Raw genomic sequence first — 25014 nt, 5'->3', positions numbered from 1 at the left:
CGAGACTCCCCTCAGATGGGTGAAGGGTGCGCAAGGCCCCAGCCCCCAGAGAGGCACATTGGAGTTGCTGGCTTAAGACTACGGGGTATTTCCCCAACACAGTGCCCTCGCACGCAGAGCAGAGGGGTCCTCTGTGCGTCAAGAAAGAGGGCAGGCAGGGGCCTGTCTTTTCTGTTCACCATCGTACATCCAGCAGCTAAGACAGTTTCTGGCACATGGTAGAGATCCAAGCAATATGGATTAAGCAGACACAAGTAATGAAGTCGGGGGAAGAGGGGCTACTGGTTAGAGGGTCTATGGCCCTGGCCAATGAGCCCCAGAAGGAGTCCCCCACCTCCCTCCATTTCCTGGGGGTTCTGGGGTCCTGAGGCTGAAGGTGAGCTGTCTTTGTGCAATCCAGCTGCTTCCAAATCGGTCCCAGAGTCAGTTCTGACCCCAGTGCGGGGTGCGGCTTCGGTGGGTTACCCTCGTGTTCCTCAAACCAAAAGAGTGTGGCAGGCAGCGTTCTGGGTCTGGAGCCACGCTGGGGGCCGCCGTCCTACACCTGGGGCGGCTCGCACCTGCTGGGAGGAGCTGGATGGGTTGCTGACTTCCTCAAGCCCCGGTTTCCTCAATCGTAAGATGGGAATAATAACAACTACCTCATAGGATTAAAAAGAATACGCATCAAGCCCCCGATCTGGCCGAATAAAAGCTACCTATGTTACAATAATGGCCATGATCTAAAAGCAGCTGAAGGCGTGCCCTGAGGAGTGGCTGGCGCCGAGTTGGGAGCCTCCTAAGCCCGAGGGGCGCTCTCGGGCGGGTTCCTGGGAGCTCGCAGGTGCCACTAGGCGGCGCGCTGCGGCTTAAGCCGCCCCCGCCTCCGCCCCCGCCCCCGCCCCCGCCTCCGCCTCCGCCTCCGCCCCCGCCTCCGCCTGGCTCCTAAGACCTGGGTCTGGAAGGACCAGCGCCCCGGCCCCACAGCGCCGGGGGGACCGCACCTGGAGGCCGCCCAGGACTGCGTCCAGGCCGTTGAGGGGTTGTCGGGGAAGGGCGCTTTGAGACGAGTCGGTTCGCAGCATCTTGAGGATGAGCACAGGATCCCTGCCTTGGCCAGCCCGCTCCTGGACAGACCCCAAAGGTTTTACCACCCCCTTGTAATCGAATCGAGATGGCTAATGTTGAGCGCGTTCCATGTGCCAGGTACGGTTCCGAGTCCTTTATGAGCTGACAACAACCCTGTGAGGTAGGTCCTGTTATCCCCGCTTAACAGACGGGGCAAACTGAGGCACAGAGAGGAAACTTGCCCAAGGTCACACACAGCTATTGAAGGGTGCAGTAGACAGTCAGACATAGAAGGTCTGTCTCTCAAACTTGTACTCTTTTTTGTTGTTGTTGTTAATTGAGCTAAAATCTACATAACATAAAATTCACCATTTAAAAAAAAAAACATTTTCAAGCATACAATTCAGGGTTTTTAGTATATTTACAGTGTTGTGCATCCATCACCACTATCTAATTCCAGAACATTCCATTACTTCCCCCAAAAGAGATCCCGTATCCATTAAGCAGTCACTCCCCATCGCCGCCTCCCAGCCCTGGCAACCTCCCGTCTGCTTCCTGTCGCTGTGGAGTTGTCTATTCTGGCTATTTCTTATAAATGAAAACACAATATGTGACCTTTTAGTTTGGCTTCTTTCCCTTACCGTAATGTTTTCAAGGTTCGTTTGTGTTGTAGCACGTATCAATACTTCATTCCTTCTGATGGCAGTAATATTCCATTTGTGGATGTACGGCGCTGTGTTATCTGTTCATCAGGTGGTGGACATTTGGGTCTAGCGTGAATAATGCTGCTGTGAGCGTTCGTGGAGGAGTTTTTGTGTCAACATGTTTTCAGTCCTTTTGGGCGTCTGCGTGGGATTGGAACTGCTGGGTTAATCACTCTTGTACCCTTAACCTCTGCTGAGCCCTGTGGCAACCCTCCTGCTCCGGCCCCTCCCTCTCGGGCTGCTATCGCGGCCCACCCCCATCTTATCTTGCTCCCTTGGGAAGGGCCCTCCGGCGCTGGTGTTCAGACAGCCAAGCCCGGCTTAGGCGTATCTGGGTGCCACACCTGCTGTATCTCGGAAGTTTACTCATTGTCCCTAAACCACCCGGTAGTCTCCATCTGGGGAAGCGAGACAGTAGAGCACCTCCCTCAGAGCTGCTGAAGAAAGAGGAGAAGCTACGATGGCGTGGAGCAGAGGGGTGGGCGTCGCTGGAGTTGCCATGGTTGTTACTGGGGTCATTCTTATTGCCCGCCCTATTTCCTGGGGCCCTCGTCAGCTGTGAGGCAGGGAGGTGAGGGAAGGGGCTGGTGGAATGGGTTTGGAGAGGAAGTTATAAAGGAACTAGCCAGCTGGCCTTCCCTGGAGCACACTTTGATACTCATCACTATCGTTCGTCCATTCGTTGGCACTCAGCCACCATTTTTGGACCACCGCTTTTGGGAGGCGCCCGTTCTGGGGGCTGCCGAGGCAGGATCGAGGCGGGCTGGACCCTGAGGGCAGGGTGGCCTAACCGGCCTGCAGGAACCCCGGGTCTGCTTAGCATCATCCTCTGCTGATGCTTTCTTGCAATTCTTTTTTGTTCTTGTTAATTTAAAAAAAAAAATAAACTTGTATTTTAGAAAAGTGTTAGATTTACAGAAAAATTGCAAATATATTACAGAGTTCCCATATACCCTGCGCCTGGTTTCCCCTATTATTAACATCCTACATTAGTGCAGTACATTTGTTACAATTAATGAACCAATATTGATACATGATTATTAACTAAAATTAAATCAGATTTCCTTAGTTTTTGCCTAATGTTCTTTTTCTGTTCCAGGACACCGCATTACATTTAGTAGCCATGTCTCCTTAGAAATGATGACAGTTTCTCTGACTTCCATTGTTCTTTTTTGTTTTAAAGAATGTATTCTTTTTTTTTTTTCAGATTTACTTATTTCTCTCCCCTATCCCTGCTCCCCCTTGTTTGCTCTCTGTGTTCGTTCGCTGTGTGTTCTTCTGTGCCCGCTTGCATTCTTGTCAGTGGCACCTTGTTTTTGATGACCTTGACAGTTGGAGGATTTGGGGTCAGGCATTCTACAGAAAGTCCCTCAGTTGGGATTTGTCCATATCAAAAGCCTCTATTTAAACAAGGGGCCTTGAATTTTCATTTTGCACTTGGCCCTGCTATGACGTAGCCAGTCTTACTTATGGGTTACGGGGCAGAGAGGAGGCAGGCTCAGCCGACTGTGGTCAGCCTGGCTGGACACACTGGGGAGTGTTATGTGCTGTCAAGAGGAAGGGCTGGGGGCTAGGGCCAGGGGTGAGAAGGAAACCAGGAACATAGAAGAGGCTCGGAGAACATTCTAGGCCAAGGCAACTGCACAAGAAAAGGCTTTGTCAGGCAAGTGGATGATACGGCCAGGAAAGTTCAGGCATGCGCACTTCCACTTAAACAGCGTGTCTTCCAGGGGAGGAAGTGGAAAATCTCCCAGCGAGGGGAGCCAGGGATGCTGTCTAAGCTGAAGAGAGGCCTCAACTGAGCTGTGCTGTGGGACCATATTTAGGGCTGGGATATCAGGGCCGGCTGAGGGCAGCTGGGGCCAGGGAAGCCAGTGAGCTTGCCCCAGGCAGTGAGACGCTGGCCCAGGGCTAGAGAAGGTGGGGCCTGGGGAGAGAGGGGTCTCTGGACTTTGTACTTCATTGAGTGTGGGGACTTGAAGGGGAAGCAAGAATCCCCATCGCAGCTGGGGCGAGGGGTGCTGCAATGGAAGAAATAGTAAAAGGAGGAGGAAGGGTGTGTCGGGGAGATGGTGGTGAACTGGGGTTTGGGCATGGTGAGTTAGAGGTGCCTGTGGACTCCCCCGCACACAGCTGTGAACACAGGACTGGCTGCTGCTTACGTGAGTGGTTGCCATTCTTAAAAAATAACAGTGCTTGCAGGTGTCTTCCAAGCAATCAGATGAGCTGGACTCATGCAAAGAGCTTAATATGAATTAGTTGGTTCAATCACCACAATAACCCATGAGGTGTGTATTAGTCAGCCAAAGGGGTGCCGATGCAAAATACCAGAAATAGGTTGGTTTTTATAAAGGGTGTTTATTTGGGATAGAAGCTTACAGTCACAAGGCCATAAAGAGTCCAACTCAAGGTACCGTAAGAGGCACTTTCTCACCCAGAGTCTGTTGCCACGTGTTGATGCAAGATGGTGGGCGATGTCTGTGAGTGTTCAGTCTTCCTCCACTTTCCAAGGTGCTGTGGTCCCGGCTTCTTCCAGTATCAGCTGTAGGCTGGGACAGGTCTCGTCTTTCTCCTGGGGTTGTTTCTCTTCAGGCTTAGCTGCTCTGCTCTCTCCACAAGGCCAGCTGTAGACTGTTCAGCCTCTGCCGTGTCTAACAGAGCCTTCTCTCCTCACATTCCTGCTTCTCTGTGTGCTTACTTCCCAGGCTCCAGGATCCAAACCCTGTCTCCTCTGCCTTGTTTTCTCTGTGAGCAGGGACTCGACATCCTACTGACGTGGCCTTAGTCCTAATTTGATCAAGTAAAAGTGAAATCTCTGAATTCATTATAATCTAAGGGCATCGCTAGCCCAGAGGAACAGACCAGTTTATAAACATAACTGCATTTCTTTTTGGAATTCATCAATAGTATCAAACTGCCACAAGGTGGATCCTATTATTTTCCCTATCTTAAAAAATGGGAAAACTGAGGCTCAGGTTTCCCTGCTCAGCTACAGGAAGAGGTGGGATTCAAACCCAGGCAGCTTGGTTTTAGAGCCCACACTTCTAGCGAACTCATGACACTGGCCCTCTGAATGCCCTCTGTGAAGTTCTTTTATCTTATGGTGTGATTCCCGTCACTCATCTCATTTGTCCTTGGAGGTGGGCGTTAATCATGGGTGCATTAAAAAAGGAAAGCCAAGTTCAGAGGGGGAGAGGACAGGCCGGGGTCAGCTGGTTCGTGCTGTCTCTGATCTTGGAGCCCACCCTCTTCTGACCAGTCCACATCATCAGCCCCTTCCAGGTCCTTCCTGGAGGTGTGGATGAGGTGGTGTCTGTGTACGGGGCGAGGAAGAGAGGATGGACCATTGAACAGGGTTTGAAAGAGCAGGATAGATCTTTTAGACTTCCTCAGACTTTATTATTTTAAACATTCCAATTAAAATGTAGTCAGATAATCGTGAAATTCCTTTTTATAATAAAAACATCAAGGGACTGTCACATTTGTCTTGGAGCTGTGCTGCTCTTGGTATATAAAAATGCCTTTTGCCATTTCAATTATGTCCAGTTTCAGAGTTGCTCATGTGATGCTTCTGGTATTGTTTGCACAACAATGGACTGTTAATCAAATTAAATGCAATATTTATACTATCCAGAGAGTCCAAGATAATGTAAACAATTCACTCAATATAGATTAATATCTAAATCTACTCTATTTACAAAACACTATCTTGAGAATTATAATTCTGTAAAGCTTTCATTTTGGCAAAAATGTAATCACTTAAGTGATAACAGTTCCTTGAACCAAAATGAGAGATATTTCAAAATTAATTTTGGAGACAAAATTCCCACATATCTTGCTGTGGTTCTGGACGTTCAGTAGTAGGTTCATCCACATGGCTGAGAACTTGCTATTATTTTCAGGATACAGGCCAAAAAGTCCTTTAGTGGAAAGCACTCTTGAAGCGGGTCACACCTGCCTTCAGAAGGAGCAGAAGGAAAGAGGTCCTCGTGTGTGACCTGTCCCCTTGGGAGCGTCGCAGCAGAGAGCTTCCCTGGAGAAGAGGCGAGGAAAGAAACCCGATGGCTGAGTTGGTCGTGGGGCAGGGCGATGGTGGAGGGACTGCGAGAAGCTTTCCTTTTCATTGAACGCTGACCCCTGGATGAAAGGGCAATATGGAAAGTTCTATTTGTTCTATGTGTCAGATCCTATGTTCTATCGTTCTTGTAATGTCAGCGGTCAGTCTGGTTCTTCCTGCTTTTTTGCTATAAAATTGACTCCGTCCTGAACTATAAAGTTGGACCTGTTTATCTTTCACTCGCTGCTTCCAGATCTGCTGTTCCTCATGACACTTTATCAATGCAAGCATCTTTTAAGCTGGATTTGAGGCTGTCGATATATTTGTGTACATAGATATATGCAGTCTCTCTTAACATGGCTAAGTTTTTCAAGAACTTTATCTTTTTTTAAATGAGTTTAATAAATTAGGTAATGAGAGATTTTTAAACAAGTAACAGTTCTGCTCCAAATTAAGAGAGCTATAAAAAGTTCCAATGCTTGCTGCCCAGAACATCTTCCCCCAAGGAAGAGTGTGGAAATCAGGACCTGGGCCGATGCCAGCTGAGTGGTGGTACCTGCTGGAAGCAGGAGAGCCCAGTTGTGGAGGAGGTCAAGGGTAGAGGAAAGAAACGTTACCGGACTAGGTCACCCAGCTTTCTGCCCAGTGTTTCCTCTTTTTTTTCTTTTTATTTGATTGAGGTATAATTTAAATAGTGGAAGGCACGGACCTTAAGCGTACATGTCTATGAAATTTGACCACTGAAAACACCCAATGACAGTGGCCACAATCAAGATATGAACATTCCCAGCATCCCAGAAAGGCCCCCCCGTGCCCTTCTCCAGTAAATCCCCACCCACCAGAGGCAACCGGTGTTCTAATTTCTAATCCCATAGATTAGTTTTGACTATTCCTGAATGCAATATAAATGGAATCAGACAATATGTACTCTTCTGTGACTGGTTTCTTTGGCTTGATATAATGACTGAGAGACAGATTCATCCATGTTGCCCTGTGCAATTGTTACTTCTGACTGGTATTCGTTACGTGTTGTTGAATCAATTTGTTGATTCATGCTGCTATTGATGGGCAATTGGATTGTTTACCACTTTAGTCTATAATGAATCAATGCTTTGAACATTCTTGGGCATGTATGTTTTCAATTCTTTTCTGCAAAGAGACACTCTTCCCTAGGATTTGACATTGTCAGTGCTTTTAATGCTGGCTGTGGAAGGGAAATGATATCTCAGTTTAGTTTTAACTGGAATTTCCCTGATGACTAATGATTCTGATTATCTTTCCAAAGTGCTTACTAGTCATCTGTATATCTTCTTCTGTGAAGGGTCTGTTCAGATCTTTTGCCCAATTTTTATTGGTTTGTTGTCTTTTGTTATTGATTTATAAAAGTTTTTAAAAATATTCTGAGTACAAATCCTTTGTCAGATGTATATATTGTGAATAAGTTTGTAGTTTGCTTTTCCATTTTTGTTAACCATGTCTTTCAAAGAGCAAAAGTTTTTAAAATCAATTCACTACTTTTTTTCTTTTATGGTTACTACATTTTGTATTTTGTGCCATAAAGGTATTTTCCTATGTTTATTTCCAAAAATTTTATAGTTATTAACCTTTATGTTTAGGTCTATTATCCAACTCTAAAATTGTTTTTTGTGTGTAGTGTGAGTAGAGATTGAGGTTCATTTTTCCCCCCATATGATTATCCAGTTGTTCCAGCATCATTTTTTGGAAAAAACTTTCCTGTCCTCAGTTGGATTATTTTGGCTCCCTTTGTCAAAAATCAGTGGTCTGTATACGTGTGGGTCTATTTCTAGAATCTTTATTCTGTTTCATTAATGTATTTAGACAAATACCATCCTTACCCCAATACCACATCTGCATTACTAAAGCTTTAGAGTAAATATTTAAGCCCTGTAACCTTGTTTATCTTTTTCAATATTATTTTGGCTCTCCTATGTCATTACTATTTACACATTTAGAATCAGCTTAGTTTCAACAGTAACAACAAAAAACTATAGAGTTTTCATTGGCATTGAATCTATACATCAATTTGGGAAGAAGTGATATCTTAAGAAAATTGAGTTTTCCAATCCATGAACATGGCATATCTCTCCATTTTCTTAATTTCTCTCAGTGTTATTTTGTAGGTTTCAGTTTAGAGGTCTTGCACATTTTTATTGAATTTATTCTTGCATATTTTATGATTTTTATGGTATTAAAATATTTTAAAATTTCATTTTCTGGGAAGCAGATGTAGCTCAAGTGATAAGGCCTCCGCCTACCCTATGGGAGGACCCAGGTTCGAGCCCTGGGGCCTCCTGGTGAAAAAGAAGAAGAGATAGCGTGCCTGCATGGTGAGCCAGTGCCTGCGTGATGAGCTGAGTGCCCACGTGGTGAGTCAAGTGCCCATGTGGCGAGCAGAGTGCCCATGTGGGTGTCCACATGGCAAGCCAAGTGCCCACATGGTGAGCTGAGTGCCCGCACGAGTGCCCACATGGTGAGCTGAGTGCCTGAGTGAGTGCCCATATGGTGAGCCGAGTGCCTGAGTGAGTGCCCACATGGTGAGCTGAGTGCCTGAGTGAGTGCCCATATGGTGAGCCAGTGCCCATGTGGCAAGCCAGTGCCTGCATGGTGAGCCGAGTGCCTTGCGCAGCAAGCCAAGTGCCTGCATGGCGAGCCAGTGCCCACACAAATGAATCACGCAGCAAGATGATGATGCAACCAAAGAGAGATGAAGGGGAGAGTCAAGGTGAAGCACAGCAGAGCCCAATGGACAGGTGGTGCAATTGACAGGGAACCTCTCTCCACATCAGAGTTCCCCAGGATAGAATCTTGGTGAATCATAGAGGAGAAAGATGAGAAGAGAAGACAGAAAGAGAAATAGATACAGAAGATCACACAGCAAATGGAAACAGACAGCAAAAACAGCAGGGGGGAGGGGGAGGAAAGAAAAAAATTTCATTTTCTAATTGTTTTGTAGAAATGAAATTGATTTTGTATATTGACCTTGTGTTCTGTGACTTTCCATATTTATTTATTAATACTAGAAGTTTTTTCTAGATTTGTATGAATTCTACGTATTAAACAAATGTAAAAATGTATTACTCGTTCATTTCCAGTTGTTATGACTTTTATTTATTTTTTTGTCTTATTGTACTGGCTAAAATCTCCAAAACAATGTTGAGCAGGAGTGGATATTTTTGCTGTATTCTAGGTTTTAGGGGAAAGACATTCAAATTTCACCACTAAATATGATGTTAGTTATAGGATTTTCATAGATATTCTTTATCATATTGAGGAAATTCCATTTTATTTTTACTTTTCTGGTTTTTTAAAAAATCACAAATGAGTATGGGACTTTGTCAAATGCTTTTCCTGCATCTATTGATATGATCATACATATTTTTCTTCTTTCTTCTGTTAATGTGGTGAGTTACACTGATTTATTTCCAGGTGTGAAATTAGTCTAGCATTTCTGGGATAAACCACACTTAGTCATGTTATATTATCTTTTTATGTATTTCTGGATTCAATTTGCTACAATTTTGTAGAGGATGTTTGCATCACTGTTCATGAGGGCTATTAGTATGTAATTTCCTTTTCTCATAATATTTTTTTGAGGTTTTGGTATAGGATTTGCTGATATAAAATGGGAAGTATTTCCACCTTTTCTAGTTTTAGAAAGAGTGTGTAAAATGGTATAATTTCTTTAAATATTTGATGAAATTCACCACTGAAGACACCTAGAACTAGTGTTTTCTTTGGTTTTAATTAAGAATACATTTCTTTAACCAACTTAGGACTATTCATATTTTCTATTTCTTCTTAGGTCAGTTTTTGTAAGTTGTACTTTGATGGAATTTACCCATTACATATAAGTTGTCATATTTATTTTTACATGGTTTAGAATAATATTTTCACATTATCCTTTTTTAAAAAAAGATTTATTTATATTCCCCCTTCCCATTGTTGTCTACTCTCTGTGTCCATTTGCTGTGCATTCTTCTGGGTCTGCTTGTCTTCTCTTTAGGTGGCACCAGGAACCAATCCTGGGACCTTCCAGAGTGGGAGAGAGATGCTCAATCTCGTGTGCCACTTCAGCTCCCTGATCTGCTGTGTATCTTATAGTCTCTCTTCTGTGTCTCTTTTTATTGTATCATCTTGCTGTACTAGCTCTCTGCTCCAGCCAGCTTGCCACACAAACCAGCACTCCTGCATGAACCAGCACTCTTATGTGGGCCAACACTCTTGCGTGGGCCAGCACTCCATGTGGGCCAACTCTCTGCTCAGGCTAAATCATCACACGGGCTAGCTTGCCTTTACCAGGAGGCCCTGGGAATCGAACTCTGGATGTCCCATATGGTAGATGGGAGCCCAGTTGTTTGAGCCACATCCACTTCCCCCTGTTATCCTTTTAATGTCTATGGGACTTCTAATGACACCCCCTCTTTTGTTTCTGATATTGGTAATTTGAGTTTTCTCTTTCTTTCTCTATTTTCCTTGTTCAGTCTAGCTAAGGTTTATCAGTTTTATCAATCATTCCAAACAACCAAATTTGCCTTTGATGAATTTTTCTATTATCTCTCTATGTTCTATGTTATTGTTTTCCACTCTTCATTAATTGTTTCCTTTTACTCACTTTCAGTTTAATTTGCTCTTCTTTGTCTTATTTCTTAATATGGATATTTAGATCATTGATTTCAGTCCTTTATTCCTAATTTAGATAATCATTTAACACTATAATTTTTTTCTAAGCTGTGCTTTAGGTGTACCCCACAATATTTTTTTTTTGCATTCAGTGGATACATCTCTTAAATCATTTTGTAATTGATACATATTAATAAAGCATACAGTTCATCCAAAGTGTATAATCAATGGTATTTGATATAATCACATAGTTGTGCATTCATCACTTCAATCATTATTAGAGCGTTTTCATTATTTCAGTAATAATAATAATAATAATAAAAACAGACAAACGAACAAGAAAATTCTTCACCTCTCAATCTCTCTATGCTTCCCCTTCTGTATATAGCTGCTATTTCTGGCTATTCTTATGCATGTATTTATTTATTTATTGAACAGTTTTATTGAGATATCTTCACATACCATATGATCTATCCAAAGTGTATGATCAATGGCTTTTAGTATAATCACTATGTTGTACATTCATCACCACAAAAAATTTTAGAACAATTTCATTACTCCAAAAAGAAAAAAACTCCACACCACTTAGCAGTCACCTCTCAATCCCTCTACCCTTCCCCAGCCCTATATAACCACTAATTTAATTTCATCTTATAAATTGATTTATATTTACATTTTATATAAATGGAATCATACAATATGTAGTTCTTGTGTCTAGTGTCTTTCAATTAGCATAATGGTTTTTTGGTCCGATATTAATGGCTTGTAGTATTAACATACATTTGTTCAATTTCAAAGAAAAACTGTCTTATATATACAATTTTACCCATATTCGTATTTCACATGTGCTTTTCCTTTTTTAAAGATTTATTTATTTTTCCTTCTCTCACTCCCCTTCCCCCCCAGTTGTCTGCTCTCTGTGTCCACCCGCTGCGCGCTCCTCCGGTCCGCCTCCATTCCTGACCCCAGCACGGGAATCTGTGTTTCTTTCCGTTGCGTCATCCCACTGCATCAGCTCTCTGTGTGTGCGACGCCACTCCTGGTCAGGCTGGACTTTCTTTCGTGCTGGGCGGCTCTCCTTACAGGGCGCACTCCTTGTGCATGGGGCTCCCCCACGTGGGGGGACACCCCTGCGTGGCAGGGCACTCCTTGCAAGCATCAGCACTGTGCATGGGCCAGCTCCACATGCGCCAAGGAGGTCCTGGGTTTGAACTGTGAACCTCCCATGTGGTAGGCGGACGCTCTATCTGCTGAGCCAAGTCCACCTCCCCACATGTGCTTTTACTATACTATACAATCCCATGTTACATGTTTTAGCCTTCCTTTTAGTAACATACATGACATTAGAAATTCCCTTTAAACCACTATCATATCCATATAATTGTACTGCTAGTTACAAACATCATGTTGTGGTTTCACCTTTCATCCCACAAAATTTGATACGTTGTGTTATCAATTTTGTTTTGTTCATTTAAGTAACCCACAAGAAGGCAATATATGGGAAGCAGGAAAATGAGAAACAGAATGAACAAATAAACAAATAATGAAATGGCAGACTTATGCTGTAACATAACCATAACTACTTTAAATGTAAATGACCTAAAGACACCAGTTAAAAGTCAATTATTGGGAGAGTGGATAAAATATACTCCAGCTATGTGCTGTCTACAAGAAACTCACTTTAAATATGCAATTTAGGTAGGTTGAAAGTAAAAAGATGGGAGAAAATATACCATTTAAACATTTTAATTCTTGCCACAAGATGGAAGTACCCCAAATGTCCAGCACCTGATGAATGGATAAATGAAATGTGATATATACATCCAATGGAATATGGTTCAGCCATAAAAAAGAATGAAGTCCTGATACATGCGATAACATGGATGATTTGAAACAATTAGAATAAGCAAACTCATAGAGTCAAAATCTGGAATATATTTTACCGAGAGATGAGATAGGGATAGGGAATGGGAAGTTAAGGCTTAAAATATACAGGATTCCATTTTGGAGTAGTGGAAATATTTTGGTAATGGATGGTGCTAATGGTAGCACAACATTATGAATGTAATTAACAGCACCGAAATATATATATCAATATGATTAAAAGGGGAAATATTAGGTTGTATATATAGTAACAATAAAATTTTTTAAAAAATTCTTGGCACTACACTACACAGTGAACGCCTAAGTTAAAAAAAAAAAGCCAGAGTGACTACCAGACTTTATATCAGGTAATATCAGATAAAGTATATTCAGAGCAAAGTGACAAAGTGGGTCATTACATATTAATAAAAGAACCAGAACACCAAGAAGACATAAAAGGCTAAATGTGTAACCCACCAAACAACATAGCTTCAAAATACATGAAGGAAAAGCTGAAATAGAAATAGCTAAATCTTTGAGTATAGTTGGAGACATCAACATCCTCTTTCAGCAATTGTAACTAATAGAAAATCAGCAGGGCATAGAGAAACTGAACGCCGCCATCAGCCAACAGGATCTAATAGATTTTTATAGAACACTTCACCCAACCACAGTAGCATCCACATTGTTTGCAGGTACTTCTCGAGAATTCACCAAATTAGACCATATCCTGGGTCATAAAACAAGCCCCAACAAATTAAAAGAATTTAAATCATAAAGAGTATGTTCTCTGACCATAATGGAATCAAAGTAGAAATCAATAACGTAAGAATAACAGGGAGGGAAATGGATGTAGCTCAAGCGACTGAGCACCTATCTACCGTAAGGTAAGTCCCGGGTTCAGTTTTTGGGGCCTCCTGGTGAAGGCGAGCTGGCCGGTGTGAAGAGCTGATGCAACAAGAAGACACAGCGAAAAAGGAACACAGAGGAAAGCCAACGAGAGGTGTAACAAACCGGGGCGCTGAGGTGGCTCAAGTGATTGAGTGCCTCTCTCCCATGCTGGAAGGTCCCAGGATTGGTTTCCGGTGCCTCCTAAAGAGAAGTCTAGAAGAGAAGATAAGCAGACATGGAAGAACACGCAGCAAATGAGCAGAGAGAGCAGAGAGTGAGTGTAAGTGGCAAGGGGGGGTGGGGGAATAAAATAAATTTAAAAAATAACAGGGAAAATCTCCTAACACTTGAAAATTAAGTATTGCTTGGGTCGAAGAGAAAGTATCAAAAGAAATTTTTTAAAAAACCTCTTAAACCAAAAAAAAAAAAAAAAAGAGAAAATATGGTGAATAAACATTTGTAGATGTAGCTAAAGCAGTACTGAGAAGGAAATTTATAATACTGAATATTTACATCGGAAAAGCAGAGGAGTCTCAAATCAATTTCATTGTTCAAATAGTCCATTAAGTAATTAAATATTGCATGGGTCAAAGAGAAAGTATCAAAAGATATTAAAAAAAAACCTCTTAAACCAAAAAAAAAAAGATTGAGAAAATATGGTGAATAAACATTTGTAGATGTAGCTAAAGCAGTACTGAGAAGGAAATTTATAAGACTGAATATTTATATTGGAAAATTAGAAAAGTCTCAAATCAGTTTCATTGTTCTTTGACCCATGACTTATTTAGATTGCTTAATTTCCAAATATGTGGAATTTTCTGTATATTTCTTTGTCGTTGATATTTAAGTTAATACAAATGTGTTCAAACAACAAACTTCATAATTTCAATCCTTTAAAATTTATTAGAATTTGTTTTCTCAATGAACATTTATGGTCTACCTTGATGAATATTCTGTAAATAATGTGTATTTTGTAATTGATAGGTATAGTTTCCTATAAATGTAAATTAGTTTACATTTAATAACAATGAAAACTTTGATAGTTTTATTCAAGTATTCTATATCCGTATACATTTTAAATCTACTTGTTCAATCAATTACTGAAAACATAGCGTTAAAATATCTCAATGTAATTATGATTTATCTATTTCCTCCTTTAACTCTATGAATATTTGCTTCATGTATATTTAAGGTCTGTTATTAAAAACTTAGACATTTAGGAATGTCATATCTTCTTGAAGAATTGACGATTTATCATGTAATAATGTTCCTCTTCATTGCTGGTAATTCTCTTTGTCTTTAAGGTTATATTGATATTAATATAGCAACAACATTCTTTTTATCTTATATGAAGAAAACACTTGTTTTATATACTATGGCACATTATTATAAGTAGGAAACATAGTTACAATAGGAGAAAAAATAAATGAATCCATTTCTTAAATCAATATGAAATCTCTATATTCAGCATTCCCATGGACCATGGCATATACTTTATTCAAACAGCTTTATTGAGATATAATTGAGGTATAATAAAATTGCACATATTGAAAGGGTACAACTTGATATGTTTTGACATATTTATGCATCTATTAAACCATTACCAAAATCGAGATGGAGAACGCATCCATCATTCCCCCAAATTTTCTTATGCATCTTTGTACTCTCTCCCACTTGATCCTCTCTCTCTGCTACCAAGCAAACACTGATCAGCTTTCAGACACCACAGATTAATTTGAAGTGTGTAGAGTTTTATGCCATATGTATAAATCATATCGTAAGCACTCTCTTTAGCAGTTGGGTGTATCAGTAGTTTGTTTCTTTTTATGGCTCGGAAGTAAGTAGTCCATTGTATGGATATATCACAATTTCTTAATACAGTCACCTATTGATAGACATTTGGTTGTTTCTAGTTTGGGGCTATTACAAATAAAACTGCTGTGAATATTTGTGTACAATCTTTATATGCACATACCCTCTCATTTCTCTTGGGTAAATACTTAGGTGTGGAGTGTCTGGATTATTTTTAAAACTTTAAGATTCTGCCCACTCGTTTCCAGAGTGGTTGTATTGTTTGACATCTCCACCAGCAGTATATGAGAGTTCTAGTTTCCCCATATCCTCTCCAATGCTTGGTATGGTCAGTCTTTTTAATTTCACTGTTCTAACAAGCATGTACTGATAAACTCGTTGTGGTTTTAATTTGCATTTCTCTAATTAATTTGCAACATCTCTAATGATGTTGAGCGTCTTTCCTTACATCTATTTGCCATTCACACATCTTCTTTCATGAGGTATCTGCTTAAATATTTTGCCCATTTTTCAGTTGTGTTGTTTGGTTTCTTACTGTTGAATTTTGAGTTCTTCACATATTCGAGATCTGAGTCCTTTATCAGATACTTGAAAAGATTTTCTCCACGTCTATGGCTTGTCTTTTCATTCTTTTGACAGTGTCTTAAAAAAAAAGAGATTATTTATTTATTTATTTATTTCTCTCCCCTTCTCCCCGCCCCCCGCCCCAGTTGTCTGTTCTCTGTGTCTATGTGCCGTGTGTTCTTCTCCGTCTGCTTCTGTTGTCGTTAGCGGCATGGGAATCTGTGTTTCTTTTCGTTGCGTCATCTTGCTGTGTCAGCTCTCCATGTGCGGCGCCATTCCTAGGCAGGCTGCACTGTCTTTCGCGCTGGGCGGCTCTCCTTACGGGGCGCACTCCTTGCGTGTGGGGCTCCCCTGCACGGGGACACCCCTGCGTGGCACGGCACTCCACGCATCAGCACTGCACATGGGCCAGCTCCACACAGGTCAAGGAGGCCCGGGGTTTGAACCACAGACCTCCCATGTGGTAGATGGACGCCCTAACCCCTGGGCCCAGTCCGCTTCCCATGACAGTGTCTTTTAAAGAGCAGAGACTTTTAATTTTGATGAAGCCCAATTTATTGATTAGTTCTTTTATGGATTGTGCTTTCAGTGTTGTATTTGTTGGTGTCAGCGGCACGGATGGCCCTCCGCGCGCATGGTGCCATTCCTGGGCAGGCTGAATCTTCCTTCGTGCTGGGCGGCTCCCCTTACGGGTGCACACCCTGCGTGTGCGGCTCCCCTACATGGGGGACACCCCTGCGTGGCATGGCGCTCCTTGCACGCATCAGCACTGAACATGGGCCAGCTCCACACGGGTCAAGGAGGCCCGGGGTTTGAATCACAGACCTCCCATGTGGTAGATGGACGCCCTAACCACTGGGCCAAGTCCGCTTCCCTTGGTATTGCATCTGAGAAAACTTTTTCCCAAAGATTTTTCCCTTTGTTTTCTTCTAGAAGTTTTATAGTTCTAGGATTTACATTTAGGTCTATGATCCATTTTTAGCTACTTTGTGGAATTCACCAGTGAAGACAACTGTGCCCTCAGTTTTCTTTGCAGAAAGATTTTAACTATAATTGAAATGTCTTTAATAGATTTTGGACTATTTAGATTATATATTTTTCTTGTGTCATCTTCAATAGTTTGTATCATTTAAGGAATTTGTCCATTTCATCTATGTTGTTGAATTTATTGGCATAAAGTTGTTCGTAATATTCCTTTATCATGCTTTTACCATCTTAAAATCTGTGGTGATTTAACCGCTCTTACTCCTAATATTAAAAATTTGTGTCTTCCTTCTTTTTCTCTCCAGATTAGTGCAGCTAAAGATTTATAAATTTTATTGATTTTCTCAAGGAAACAACTTCTGGGTCAATTTTCTCTGTTGTTTTTCTGATTGTCAATTTATTATCCCCCATACTGCCCCCCTATTCTTTTTCTTACTTTGCATTTTATTTACTCTTCCTTTATTAGTTTCTTAAGATGGATGTTTAAGTGACTGATCTGAAACCTTTCTCCTTTCCAATATAAATTCTTCCCAGGATCCTGCATTAGTAGTATTCAACAAATTTTGATTTTTTTTTTTCATTTTCAATCTGTACAAAATAATTTATAATTTACCTTTTGAGTTCTTCTTTAATTAATAATTTGTTTACATATGTGTTATTAGTTTTCAGTATTTGTGGATTTTCCAGAGATTTTTCCATTATTGATTTTAATTTAATTCCATTGTGGTCAGAGAAAATAGTTTGTATAACTTGGATTCTTTTAGATTTATTAAGGATATATTTTGTGTTCCAGAACATGGTTTACCTTTGTATAGTTCCGTGCACATTTGGGGAAAAGTGTTTTTCTGTTGCTGTTGGAGTGTTCTATCAATGCCAACCAGGTCAATTTTCTTGGTAAGATTCTTCAAGTCCACTAATCTTTGCTGATTTTCTGCCTACTTGTTCTATCAGTTATTATTAAGGAATATTTAAATCTCTAAATATAATTGTAGATTTGTCTATTTCTCATTACAGTTCTATGCATTTTTTTATTCTATTCAGTTTTAAGGACTTTGCTGCATAAACAGGATTGTTGTGATTTCATACTGAGTTAATCACTTTATCACTATGAATGACCTTCTTTATTCCTTGTAATATTTTTTTGCTCTGAAATCTACTTTGTTTGATACTAACATAAGCACTCCACAAATCTAGGAGACAGAAAGTAGATTAGGGGTTGCATAGGGCTTAGAGGGGGTAGTTAAGGGCAGATAGAGTGATTACTAATGGTATGAGATTTCTTTTTCAGCTGATGAAAATATTCTAAAATTGATTGTAACGATGGTTATAGAACTTTGTGAATATACTAAAAGCCACTGAACTGTACATTTATTAAATGAGTGAATTATATGATATATGAATTGTATCTCAATAATGTATGCATGTATTAGTGTATATCACCCCAGCTTTCTTTTGATTAGTATTAGTATAATACTTTTACATATGTTGTACAGCATACATTATACTGTTACTATTTTGTTTGAACAGGGTATTATCTTTTCAAGTATTTATAGAATAAGGAATAAAACCTAATATATTTACCATTGTAATTACCAGTTCCCATCCTATTCATTCCTTTCTGTCAATCCATATCTGTATTATTTTTCTTCTCCCTGGAGAACTTTCACTCCTGTCCTTCAATGACTGCAACTATACACAGTAAACTTCTTGAAGTTGTCTCACAACTCACTGATATTGTTTTCAATTTTTAAAAAATTTCTTTTCCTCTCCTTGTTTCATTTTGGGTAATTTCTGTTGCTATGCCTTCAAATTCACTAATATTTTATACTGCTGTGGCCTAATCTGCCATTAATCCCATCCATTGTCCTCTTTAAATCTCAGACATTGTAGTTTTCATCTCTTCAAGTTCAGTTATGGCTTTTTAAAAAAATATATATCTTCCACATTTTTATTTAATTTTTGAATACATAGAATACATTTATAGTAACTGTTTTAAAGTCCTTGTATGTGTCAGTTATGGATTGGTTTCTATTGCTTGATCACTCACCTCAATAGTGGTCTTATTTTACTACTTCTTTGCAAGCCTAGTGTTTTTAATCAGATGCCACACATTGTGAATTTTCGTTTTAGGATGCTGGATATTTTTGTATTTATAAATATTCTTGAACTTTGTTTGAGACACAGTTAAATTACTTGGAAAGAGTTTGGTCCTTTCAGGCCTTGTTTTTAAGTTTTTTTCATTGTTTACGATTTATTTTTGAGTTGCAAAGATTATTTTCCCTTCCCCATGATTTTAGAATTTCCTGTATTTCCCCATTCGATTTTGGCTGCCACAACCAGACAGACAAAAAGTGCAAGACCTTCTTTTTCTTGCATCTGTAGTGGAAACTTTAGCAGCAGACATTAATTAAAAAAAAAAAAAATTTTTTTTTTGACAGGACCATAGCAGTGTTTAGTCAATGGCTAATTATTTCCCACCACTGAGGTAAGGCCCTTCTAATAATCTACCCAATGTCCCATAATTATGAGGTTTTAAAAGTCTGGTTGGCAAGAGGCTGTGGCTCAACTGATAGATCATCTGCCTACCATATAGGAGGTCCAGAGTTTGAACCCAGGGCCTCCTGGCCCATGTGATGCGCTGGCCCATGTGCAGTGCTGTTGCACACAAGGAATGCCATACCACGCAGGGGTGTCTCCTGTGTAAGGGGAGCCCCACACACAAGGAGTGTGCTCCTCAAGGAAAGCCACCCCATGTGAGAAAAGCACAGCCTGCCCAGGAGTGACGCTGCACATGTGGAGAGCTGGAGCAGCAAGATGGTGCAACAAAAGAAGACACAGATTCCCAGTGCTGCCAAGAATGCAAGCGGACACTGAAGAACATACAGTGAGTGGACACAAGAGAGCAGACAAAGGGGGGAGGGGGGAAGGTGAGAGAAATAAAAAAAAAAAAAAAAGTCTGGTTGGTGGGAATAGATACTGTTCCTAGCCCTGTGTGAGATTTAGACAGAGGTCCCTTTAATTTTTTTAGGTGATTCTTACCTCTGCCTCTGGTTGTTTTTTTAAAGGAATTTACTTCAATCTATAGCATTTATTCATGATGGCCATGTAATTCAATGAAACATTTTACATACAGAAATTCTAAACTTTATTGAAATGATTTCACATTTTCCTACTTTATTTTTTTTTTAATTATAAAAGGTGCTTTAACAAATGACTGTTTGGAGTAGACAACAGAGGAAAAGTATTGCAACTGGAAATATGAAAATAAAATTCTACTACTCACTAATGTTCTATGTTCTATGTTACAGAGAAACATTTCAAAAGTGCTAATATTTTCATCACAAATAGTAGCAGAATATATTTAAATAGCAGACAAACCACTTGGTTGAAAAATATTGCAGGATAAAAAAATGAAATATTCTAAAAATCTGGGTCATTAGAAAGTTTTATATGTCTATAAAGAGATGACACTCTTATATCTTAATACATAAGCATAAGTTAAATTGGGATATATGTATATAGTCACATTCTGGTTTAATGAAATGATAAAAAGCTTTGCTTATGTTCAGTGTAACAAATGAAAGACTCTTTAGAAGAAGAGGAAGGCAGCCATTTACTAGAATTCTACTTAAACTCAATTTAAAATTTTTTTGTATGTCTAAGCAGCACTTAAAGGGGGATTCAAGAGTTTTGCTAACCTTTTCATTTTTAAATCATTTATGTAATGATATAAGTAGAAACTAGGCTTCATTTCAAAGGAGAAACCATAGGTGGCATTCCTATGCTTTAGGTATAAAACCTATCTTAAAAGGCTAGGTTTACTAAAGTCTTCCAAAAAAGATGACTTTTCTTTTTTTGTATCAATTTGATATTCATTCAGAAGAACTGAAAATAAATAACTATTAATTCAAAAGTGTACTTTCAAAACTTCTGCAAGGAGTTGCATTACATCAAACCAAACTACAGTTTTAAAGAGATCAAACTTAATAGGACTGCAAATGGCAGGAAAACTTACTCCTTCCATCTGAATTATACAAAACTCCACACTACAACTCTGTCTCAAGAACTATATAATGAGTCTTTTAATTGGCTTCTTTATACTCGAGGATTTTCATTTGCCATATTGGTTTCATATAATGGAACGCTGTGATATTGAAAGCTGGTCCCAGCAGTGGGCATTTAGGTTTCCACTGTATTGGAAGGAATGGTTAGCATTTAAGATTAACTGTGTTTACCAAGTATAAAATTGGTGAAAAAAATGAAACAACCAGCTAACACCGCCACCAAAAAAGAGGAGTTCAAGGTCTCAAAAAAAAAAAAAAAAAAAAAAGTCTTTGAATAAATCAAAATCAGAAAACCAGGATATAGGGGTTTCAATTTTAAAAAAGACTCATTTAAAAGCAATTTATCAAAAAATATCCCACATTCTTTATGAAATACAGCTATTATAATAAGGCATTTAGTTTTCATCAGAAACCTGATCCTACCATTGAAGTTATTTCTAAGAATAGGCATAATTTTAGTGTATTTAAATTTTATAGTTTAAAAAACGTTTTATTCCTCCAACTGAAAAACAGAAGTATCCTTAAGGCGTGTTTTATTGACCTGGCTAAGCACACACGGCCTGTGCTGTCCAGCTAAAACACTGTCCTGCATCTAACCCACCCGTCCCAGCAGCAGATGGGACCTCACCTGAGGCAGCCCCCTCAGAGCCACATGCACCCTGAAGTCTTGCTGACTGTTCTGGCAACAACTAGCTGCACTTTTCAGGTATTCCCATCGTCTTTCGGGCTTATCTCTCTTATAACCCTCACTTGATTATATGTTGTGTATGTTTCATTTTTCACATGTCCCTTTGCCCTGCCAAACTGCATACTCCCGTGGGTGGACAGTAGCCCCTCCACCGACCACGCGCAGCAGACACTCTGTCTGTCTGTCGAATAAGCAGGGAAAGTGGATAAGGAGCATGGAGATCAGCACTGGCTTCCCGGCTATTGTGTGCTTGCTTCCCACGAGTTACTTCCAAGTAAGGAATGCTTATTTCTAACCATTAATAGGTAAACATCAGAAATAAATAGTCTGGCTTAAATACCTACTGAAGAAATAGTGTACTTGGAGCAAGCACTCCTGAGAATGGTTAGAAGTAGAAATGTCGATGAAAAGGAAAAGATAGTTAACTTCTTTTTTTTTTGGTCGAAATGTCCCTCGGTCATTGTAACTTGTTAAGAAGTTTAATGAGAAGTTTATTAAACCATGTAGATTTAGTTAGAGAAGGAGGTTTTCAGAGGTTACTTAAAATGAGTTAGTGCAAATACTGGGTGGTTTCGTGAGACTCTTACTATGTGCTTTTTCTCCCTTAAAAGTTTAAAATATTCTCCAGTTATAATGCAAAACAAAAGATAAATATTTATGAAGGAAACAAATTCCGCAGCATTCCATACAGATTTCCACACAGTCTGATGACTCACAGGAAAAGGCCAAGATGCCACAGACCGTGTCACAGGGGCAGTTACGTCACCCGCGTTTCATCTCCTGCAACAGCAGCAGCCTCCGAGGTGCAGAGGCCGCAGGATCTCGTCCCACGACTGCAGAGGGTGCGGATTCACAGCACAGGCATGTCAGGAGACAGGGGACACAGCAATCTTCTGGAAAAGAACCTGTCTTTCGGGACAGATGGCATTCACTCTTCTCACTGACATCACTGTTCACAGGCGAGCTGGACTGAATTTTTCTAAGCCATTTTGGGGGGATGCCGGTGCTGAGAGTTTTTGATGATTTGTTTGACCCCATGGTGAATTCCATTCCCATCGCCCAGACTTGCCATGTCCTCCTCACTTGGAAGTCTGAAGCTGAGGCAAGCGCTGAGGCTGGGTTAGGATGGGTTCACCGTCTGACCAATTCCCCCAAATGGAATGGGGGAAGCGACTCGTGGTAGCTTGAGTTCTCTCTCTCAGTCTTCTCTTTATCACCTTTTTCCTGGGCCAAGGAGCCCAGCCGTCCACTGACCACCTCTCCCTTCGGCCCGGGAACTGGACGCTGCGCCCGCGTGAGCCCAGGGCTGCCCCGCACAGCGGCGCCTCGCTGCCGCCTAGCCTGCAGGCCCTCGGCGCGGGCGGAGCTTGGCTATTAGGTGCTGGGAGCAGAGAGCTTTTCTTATATGATGGGAGAGCCTCGAACTCTAGGCAGGCGGCGCCTGAGGCTGGGGACAGTGCGACCCGGGCTCTTCGGCACCCTCTCTGGCTCCGGCACTTTTCTAGGCCAGGAGGCCAAAGCCCAGAGGGCTGGCGGCGGGTTCCCGCCCAAGAGCACAAGGGGCATGTGTGCTTTTAGAGTTTCTAATGGCTACATTAAAAATGTAAGAACAAACAGGTGAAGTTAATTAATTTCCATATATTTTATTTAACTCAATATACTCCAAATATTATCATTTCAACATGAAATCAATATAAAAATTATTAATAGTCATTACATTTTCTTTTTCTTGCTGTCTTCGAAATCCCTTGTGTATTTTATACCTCAAGCATACTTTAATTTGGTTCCAAATATGGACTTAGTCCGTATTTACCTTTCCTAAATTTACAGTGGAAAAATAGATTCCCATGCCCACGTTGTTCCAAACATACTAAAAGTTTTCCAGTAAGTGAATGGACTTTTACATTTAATTAAAAGTATATAAAATTTAAAATTCAGTTCTTCCGCCACTCCAGGCCCATTTCCAGGGCTCAGTAGCCACCTGTGGCTGGCAGCCACCGTGTCGAATATCCCAGGTACCGTCGACAACCCTCGGTGCTGCCCCAGCTGCCAGCTCCCCACCCCCCCTCCTGCCCACCTGGCCAGGCAGCCTCCCAGAACATTCCCTGGTGCCGTGCTGTCTCCCTGGCCCATCGCCTCCCTCCTGTTTCCATCTCTAAGTCCAGCCCCCTTCTCCAGACCCCACGTCTTTCTGGATCCTTCTCTTTTTTTTTTTTTTTTTAAATATTTATTATTATTTTTTTTTTAATTACATTAAAAAAATATATGAGGTCCCATTCAACCCCACCGCCCCCGCCCCCCACTACCCCCACAGCAACACTCTCTCCCATCATCGTGATACATCCATTGCACCTGGTAAGTTCATCTCTGAGCATCACTGCACCCCATAGTCAATGGTCCACATCATAGCCCAGACTCTCTCACGTTCCATCCAGTGGGCCCTGGGGGGATCTATAATGTCCCGTAATTGTCTGTGAAGCACTATCCAGGACAACTCCATGTCCCGAAAACGCCTCCACATCTCATCTCTTCCTCCCGTTCCCCACACCCAGCAGCCCCCATGGCTACCGTTCCCACACCCATTCCACATTTTCTCTGTGGACATTGGATTGGTTGTGTCCATTGCACACCTATGTCAAGTGAGGGCTTAGATTGCACATGGGTACTGGATGCACTCTTCCCGCTTCTAGTTGTAGACACTCTAGGCTCCATGTTGTGGTGGTTGACCTTCTTCAACTCCATGTTAGCTGAGTGGAGTAAGTCCAATAAGTCAAAGTGTAGGAGCTGAAGTCTGTTGAGGCTCTGGGCCTGGGTGTCATATTATCAGTCCAGAGATTCAAATCCCCTACATATATCTTAAACCCAGCACCAACTACAATTCCAATAAAGTAGCATGCAAGTCTTGTGAAAAGAGATCCCCTCTGAGTCCATTTCCATCACGCAGAAACACCAGCTCCAAAGAAGGGCCATCTGTCATGGCAGTGAACCCCTTCTGCCATGACCATAGAACCCGTGGGTCTCTTTATCCCTCAAAAGAACCAATACCTGGGGTTGTATCTACCTTATCTGTCTGGATCCTTCTCTTAGAGGACCCCAGAAAGGGGCCGCCACCAGTCTTCCGGGGCTCCGTTTCAGAGAGGTTGGTCGAGCCAAGCCCTCCCGCCCTGTCCTTCTCTGACGCTGGCCTCTGTTAGTTCCTGTCCCTACAGCCTGTGAGGACTGGTCTGTTGCCACGTGGCAAGTTGGTAGCAGAGCTGAGACCAAGGGCCCCCTTCCTTTGTCCAAGATCGATTTGCCCCCCTCCTGCCTCCCCCTCGCAAGGCGGGCTGAAGCATACAGGAGGCTGAAGGCCACGCCGGAAGGGGAGGGGCTTGACACTCTAAGACCTAATGCCGACACCCCCAGTGGCCCACTGTGGCTCGCCCCGCCCTGCCGATCAGCCCCCTACCCTCGCCCTTCGGGAGGGGGCGGGCCCACACAGCCTTGTGCCCTCTCCAGAGTGAGAGCTGAACACAGGAGCAAGGAAGGGGGAGGAGTGGCAGGGCCATGGGCGGACAGGCCAAGAGCACCTAGGCTCACCCTGAGGTGAAGGGGTATTTACACCAGGAGAGGCAACCCAGGCTCCTGGGCCTCGGTTTTCCCATCTGCCGAATGGGGTCTCCTCGGTGCCTGAGTGGCCTCTGAGAGGACAGGCGGTGA

The 25014-nt window shown here is 41.5% G+C and overlaps 1 pseudogene; it reads right to left on the bottom strand.

Moving 5' to 3' along the window:
• Positions 1-848: 848 nt before the first annotated feature.
• On the bottom strand, positions 849-22881 carry LOC111767079 (myoD family inhibitor domain-containing protein pseudogene; annotated as a pseudogene).
• Between the last annotated feature and the right edge of the window lie 2133 nt (positions 22882-25014).

Source organism: Dasypus novemcinctus, chromosome 6 (genome assembly GCF_030445035.2).
Source record: "Dasypus novemcinctus isolate mDasNov1 chromosome 6, mDasNov1.1.hap2, whole genome shotgun sequence".
In the NCBI taxonomy this organism is placed as follows: Eukaryota; Metazoa; Chordata; class Mammalia; order Cingulata; family Dasypodidae; genus Dasypus; species Dasypus novemcinctus.
Note: the sequence above shows the minus strand (reverse complement) of the source record. Positions and strands in the feature narration are given on the sequence as shown.